The sequence below is a fragment of the Mytilus edulis genome, chromosome 13 (genome assembly GCF_963676685.1).
Source record: "Mytilus edulis chromosome 13, xbMytEdul2.2, whole genome shotgun sequence".
NCBI lineage: Eukaryota > Metazoa > Mollusca > Bivalvia > Mytilida > Mytilidae > Mytilus > Mytilus edulis.
Genome location: NC_092356.1, coordinates 25,533,844 through 25,541,472, shown reverse-complemented (window position 1 = coordinate 25,541,472; position 7,629 = coordinate 25,533,844). Strand labels below are relative to the sequence as shown.

At 31.1% G+C, this 7,629-nt stretch overlaps 1 long non-coding RNA gene across 1 annotated transcript; it reads left to right on the top strand.

Annotated features, from left to right (window-relative positions):
- The first annotated feature begins 1,515 nt into the window (after nucleotides 1–1,515).
- Nucleotides 1,516–7,536, top strand: LOC139500746 (uncharacterized). The gene is made up of 3 exons (XR_011658349.1): nucleotides 1,516–2,456; nucleotides 5,037–5,071; nucleotides 5,552–7,536. It is a non-coding gene; the product is annotated as an uncharacterized lncRNA (long non-coding RNA).
- Nucleotides 7,537–7,629: the final 93 nt, after the last annotated feature.

Genomic DNA, 7,629 nt, shown 5'->3' with positions numbered 1-7,629 from the left:
TCTACTTTACATATGAAATGTAAAGTCCAAGTTTACGCCTTTTTATTCTAGTGATGTGAGAAAAAACGAATACATCTTTGTCCTTAATGTTGCATTGAACATAACAATTTGTCAATACCTCTGTTTGTGAACTATCCGTTGAATTGTTAGCAGAAATCCCTATTAATTAGTTGCAGAATCGATAATTCATTTTACAATAAGAATCACCTCGTATATTTAAAACCATTTCTTACGCGCTCAATGATCATAAACCTCTTGCAAAGGTATGCTTTGTAGCCGGATGACCATCCCGTTCTTCTAATCTTCCATTGTTTCAGCTCTTCGACATTAATTTAAGGTTATTCACTGAATATAGTTTTAGATTTGACATCACTAGATACATATAATTCGCAAAGAGGGTATCGAAATTAGTATGATAAAATATTTCGTACAGTAAAAAACCTCAATCAAATTTGAATAGTATTGACAGACCTATTTTATTATTAGTTAAGATTATTTCTGTGATGACTATAAAATTGAAATTAAATCATGCTGACATGCATTTAGTTAACTACTGTATGTTTGGCTGCATACAATTAGAGAATAGTCGTGAAAGTCGTTTCGTTTTGAAAAAACAACAAATCAAAACGGTCAAATAAGGCGATATTAAGTAAGTAAAAAGTATGATTGCAAATGAGACATATCTCAGCATTTTGATGTTCACTTTTAAAGAATATTACCTAGAATGCATTATATTTAGAAACGCGAATTTTCAACAAGGAATGCATAGTTTGTGTCGTTAAATAAGAAAATCACAGCACTTATTTCAGACACACACAAACCATTTCATTATGTTGTCTCGTAGTATAAAAATAGAGACTAATTAATAATGAAAAGTTAATTTAAACGAAAGATTATCATATTGACTCATTATCTTCCAACATTGATGTACTTTTGTATATAGATACTCTCAAAACCAAGTAAAACATTACATTTAACAAAAGTATTTACTATATCGTACGTTTGACATTAACATGCATTTAAATATAGATACTTTAGTATACGACATTCGGATACGTGGAAAATGTTCGCTGTGTTGACATGAATCATCGGATATGTAGGAAATTGATATTGTTATAATTATAAATGTACTGTTTACAAAGGAAGGACGAATGATACCAAAGGGACAGTCAAAACTTCGAAAATTTAAAATACTAAGGCGTTTCTACTTTAGAGAATAGTGAAAGTCTGTGTACGTCTGGTGCAATTTCTATTATGAATTACAATATACGTTGAACCACAAACGTCAAAATCATTCAGTCGCGTAGTGGAATTAACTATTTTTGGATTCTTATAAATTCTATATATAACTTTTGGACTAGTTTAAATCTCGGTCTATTTCTGAAATTTATTCTTACATACTTTTGATTTTTTAACCCTGTATGCTAACATTCCTATGTAAATTTAAAAATTATTTGTATGCACATTGAACGACAAATTTATGTGACGTATAAAATTTTCTGACGTCAGACACTCAAATCAATGAATGTGTTCGTAGATAGTAGATGTTTTTGTGTTCTGTTAAATTGTTCCTTTTAAAATTGTTATACGATGATGACTGATGTACCCATATTTTGACTATTTTATTTATTGTCTGTTTATTTAACGCATCAATGTAAATATATCGGAAATTGATGAGACTGTCATTAAAGTGAGAGGGTTAACACTATAGAACCAGGTTTAATCCACTAATTTCTACATTTGAAAATGCCTGTACCAAGTCAGATATATAACAGTTCTTGTCCATTCGTTTTTGATGCGTTTTGTTATTTGATTTTGCAATGTGATTATGGACTTTCCGAATTGATTTTCCTCTTAGTTCAGTATTTTTGTGATTTTACTTTCTACCTCAGGAATAGATTCCCATATCAGTATTTGGTAAAACGTTCAGGAATTTTTGGTCATCAATGCTCTTCAACTTCGTACTATATTTGACCTTTTTTACGCGCGTCACTATTGAGTCTTTTTTGAAGATGAAATGTACGTCTGGTGCAAATACAAAATTGCAATCATGGTATTTAATATGAGTTGATAAACAGCTATGTGCATTTTCAAAACATCCTACTGATTGACCAATTGAAAAGAGCGTAACTGCGAAGAAAGACAAAATGCATACGAATCAAATTTATCATCTATATTCCAAATATGGCATCGATAAGCAAAAGCATCATCAAAATAAAAAGAAAACAACTAATAGTCCATAAAATAATGAAAGATCCGGATGATTTAATAGGATTTTCGCTAAGGTACTTGTTAGATCAAAACAAACCTTGTACACACCGTCACGGTAGTTGTTAACCACATCCTATTGACGACAAAAATTTACTTATTTTACTTAAAAAAAGTTATAGATATATATTTTATATATTCTTTTACACTTTTAGTTTAACAGTACACCCGTTTCACTGAACTTGTGGGTGAGTTTTTCAGTTCAAGTTATCTTTTCATGTAAATATTTTAATTGTACATTTGATTAATATTTTTGATCTACTCAGATTAATCTTCCCATTTTGAACATGTTGAATTTTACAAGAAAACCACCGTATATCAGTCTCGAATATATTTTTGACGTTTGATATTGATATCGTTTCTATATATCCTACATTCATTTGGGGAATGAAATAAAACATTGTGTAACATCAAGAAGAAAAATTTATAAATCTTGTTTACATCCGTATGTAAATTCAATGGATTAGCGATTTTTGATGACCCCCTTTGATACCATTGTAACACGAGCCCGTTTAATGTCCCAAGTCAGGAGCCTGTATTTCAGTGGTTGTCGTTTGTTTATGTGTTACATATTTGTTTTTCTGTCATTTTTTTATATAAATAAGGCCGTTAGTTTTCTCGTTTGAATTGTTTTACATTGTCTTATCGGGGCCTTTTATAGCTGACTATGCGGTATGGGCTTTGCTCATTGTTGAAGGCCGTACGGTGACCTATAGTTGTTAATGTCTGTGTCATTTTCGTATCTTGTGGACAGTTGTCTCATTGGCAATCATACCACATCTTCTTTTTTTATACTTCTATATCTTGTCAGCCAACATTTTGTGAACATGTTTTGTTTTTTATGATGAATTGATAACACGTTTATATTTGCAAACACTATTTTCCGTTTGCCGTAAGTTGGTAGCAGCTATGTTTAAACATTTTTTCCCCGAAATCAGACACAATCAGTTAGAGATTTTTCTCATTGACAGCATACACAGTTTGTTTATCAATACTCGATTTCTAACAATATTGTGTTGGTTCTCAAATGAAGGCCTTATTTATAATAATGGGTAAAAATAAAGTTTTAACGCCACATAAAGGTGTGAGTACTTGCTCATGTTTTAAGAACACTAGAACACACCCGTGATATCGCGGGTCCGTGACTGAATTAAAGTATATAACTACATGAACTAAGCCTTATTTTAGTATTAGTATTGTCATCTGATAAAGTCATGCCGATTATAAGATGCACAGTTTTCTGTCTGCTTTCAAATCTTTCTGTTTGATAAAATTGAGAATGGAAATGGGGAATGAATGAACCCGTCGAACTGGAACTTATCTATTATTGGTAATATTAATTATTTGGAAAACAAAAGGTCCTGGAATGGAGTATTTTTTAATCAACAGCATTGTCCTATATTAGTTATAAATAAAGTTGAATTCTTTGATTCGCTGTTTTACGTCATGCTCGCTAACAAATTGAAAACTGTACCTATAGGCCTTTATTTTTAGTTCAGATTTTTAGTATTCGTATTGTTATCTTAGAAAGTCTTACTGATTAAAATACTACAATAGGTAACACTTTGACCTGTGATTATGACCCGTGTATATAACATATTAATCCTGAATACACCGTTTGTTGGTGCGCCTGTCAAATGCCGAACGTACAGATAAGGTAATAGGTAACAGGTGAATATACTATTGGTATCGGTATCGGACTCGACCCGGAACTTCTTAATTATTGGCAATATTAATTACGTGGAAAACAAAAGAGCCTGGAGTGGTGTAATTTTTAATCTACACCTTTGTACTAAATTAGTTATATATAAAGTTGAATTCTTTGATTCGTCGTTTTTACATGATGACGACTGACAAATTGGACCTCGTAATTTTAGTATTATAGATAATTATATGACCCTTGGCAATGCTGTTGTCTTTACATTAAACATGACCACGAATTGTTCATCATATAATCCAACTGTCAACAACATTTATGTATCAAGATTAAAAAACATATCAAAGAACATATCTACGCTGTCACTATAACAAACACAGTAAGTTAAAATGTTTTATTAACAGCCTTAAATTTTTGTTGTGTTTCTTAATTTAAATTAATGCCCCAGAAAAATAAGTGACACGTCTGTTTTGCTATTTTTTCGAATCATCTTAGCTATATAAAATATTTTTAGGATGACATTAAAGTAAAAATTGTTTCCATCGTAAAATGAATTACATATATCAGTTTGCATCGACAAATGTATTTTAGCATCCCACAGCATTAACGTGACGATAACGTACATGAGTTTTATGATAAATTGTCTATATCGACCCTGTATTTCGACCCTGGCAACGCACTTGGTTTCGTTGATTTTGTGTAAAATTATATTCGATTATCTCGGTTGTTGTGTTTTATCTGGATTTGTCTCTTCTTATTCGATGTACGGATATAATACGAATCTTTTCACGACTTAACTTTAATGACGTCACATTCAAAACGAGTCATCAAGGATTGACCAATACTATTTTGATTTTCTAAAAACCTTGGTATTAATTATACTATAAAATGAGACTATTTATAGCAACATAGCGTGTTATATTTTGAAAGAATTACCAGAACTAAATACGCCTCAATATTCACATTCTAACTTCATTGTTATTGCCGTAGGAATCTTTGCAAATAAACTTTGGCAGATTGTAAATGTTGTTTTTTCTTTTCTTTCTAAAACTGATGTCAAGTAAGAGAGCTTGGAAAAACTCAAATTTAAAATTACTTTGATTTTTTTTAGGTTGTTGAAATCAAAGAAAACATTGAATATGTCAAGTAAGTATCAAAGGGGGCCAAAAGAAACCAGAGGGACATTCAAACTCATAGATCGAAAATAAACTGTCAACGCCATGGCTAAAATAGAAAGAGACAAACATGCAAATAACAGTACAGCACACACAACATAGAACACTATTTTGTTTTGCATTCCAATTGTGTAAATTTAAACGCCTCTGGTGAGTTTACTTAATATAAGAGGAGACGAAAGTTGTACGTCTTAAATTATAAGCCTGGAATAGGGAATGTGCCAATGACACAAATAACCCGACTAAAGAGTAGCGGAGTAATTGTCAATATCAAGTTTAACATTTTCAAGTTAATTACAGGAAAAAATAAATAAGAAATTATATGAATTTCAAAATGCATATAGTTACTGTTATCTTTATACTGTTGACTTCATTATCGGTTTAAATAACTTAAATTAATGTAAATATAAATATATATGTATATAGTCACGTTTTTTTTTGTCATCTTTAGGTGAAAATTTTGACAAGATAAAAAAAGAATCTAGTAAAAAGTATAAGCATGCAGATAAAAGGAAGTTTATAAAAGTCGGCAAGAGCAAATATTTTTTGTCGAGGGATATGGCTGGCCATGGTACCTCATTTTGCAAGCTTTATGAAGAAAAGGGAAGTTCTTTGGATTTTAAAGGATCTGTATCAAAACAGATTTTCAAAGATGAAGTTATCAAAAGTGAGTCACGCTTAGAAGATGCATTTTCTAAACCAGACCTTAAAGACTTTGATATAATTTCGAAGCATGAATCAAGAGAAGACACTGTTATAAAAAAGAAAGACCTCAATGGATAATACAATGACTGTATTTGCCACATGAAAGATGCTGTTAAAATATTTCAACCTATATTTAGGCTTTGTATATATGCTACTAAAATGGTTAATGCCGGATGTGCATCTTGCTTAATTCAACATGAGCAAGCAATTTTGCTCTCTCTATTTAAGCGGGAAAATTACCCCATTTGTTTCATAAAAATATAACAATATAGTTGTGTGCAATAACGGTATTTGTTTAATGGTAAAACAATATTAAAAAAAAAAGATTATACTGACAAGAATGAATAAGAAACCATTTAAAACATTAACTCTCAACATATTGTGTTTTGCCATGCATATCGTCCTTACAGGGCTTTATGAGAAGAATGACTTGTTGATGATGTTTATATCTAAATAATGGTTCTTACTGTTTAATACTAAAACAAATTGCTATATTGTTACAACATACCAACATGTTATTCTTTCTGGAAAAAGACTCAGTTCTTCCTACATAATATAGATAATGTGTATAAGAAGATTTTGTATGAATGCCAATGAGACAACTCTCCATCTAAGTCACAATTTGTAAAAAAAAACAACAGCATACTTTACACTATTGGTCGATGTTGTATGATAGACATTACTGTAGCAATAAATATGGACATCTAGAATTAAAGTGTCTGATATATGTATTTCAGAACAACAACCCCGAGCGGTGACAGAAAAAAAACCCTCAAGGTGGTAATGATTCATTTGAAGTTGTTGAATAGATATTTCCGTGTAGTTGTCAGCTTATTATCAATTTATGAGTTTGAAGTCCCTCTGGTATCCCTTGCCCCTCTTTGGCAACAATTGTAAAATAACTTTTACAAGAAATCACAACAGAAGTGTAACTCAAAAAAACAACTAAGTGCATTCACGTTGCGGTATCATGGTCATCTACGTTCATATAATTTGAAGAAATCATAATTAATATCAAGTTGTTTTGTGGAAGAGTCGTCATAAAGAAGAAGCATATTCATGGTTTCAGAAGACTAAACTAGTTTTAAAATTTTAAGTATTTTCATGAAGAAATTGTGACACCTTATTGCAGGTATTTCGAACAGGGGATACTACTGTTGCCTTAATATAGCTTACTTAAATATTAAATACAATCCCACAAATTTTTCTGAATATGCATGTTATGTTTGTAACTGGATTGATACAGCCGCCAATTGATCAATCATTCATCACAAACAAACTCCTATCATGTAGATCGAATTTTATCCTAATTCTGTCTTAGGTTTTCAAGGCTTGGTGTGGTGGAATCACAAACAAAAATCCATTCACTTTATAGGCGGCTTCAGATTGAATTCAAACTATGTTTTATTTTACCAAGAATTGATGTCGTGGCCTATCATAGCTTGCTTTGTTTTATGGATTTTGCTGATTGTTAAAAGTCGTACGGTAACATAATAGTTGATAACTTCAATGTTAAAAGGTCTGTAGTGGATGCTTGCCTAAATTGCCATCACACCACGTCTTCTTATTTTTATACACTGTACTTTACTCATTGCAGCGTCATTTAGTTATGCGTTTCAATATACAAATATTTTCAGAAATTTACAACGCAAATTTGTAATGCACTTTCTTAATTTTGTTTGTTCAGTATTGTATTAACAAGTATTAAAACACGTCTGAATGCATCCACAATATCTTCAGAAATTATTTGAACCTGGTGAATGTTGTATATTAGATGCCATGTTACAATCATTTTGATAAGGCACATTAGAGTGTAAAAAAAAC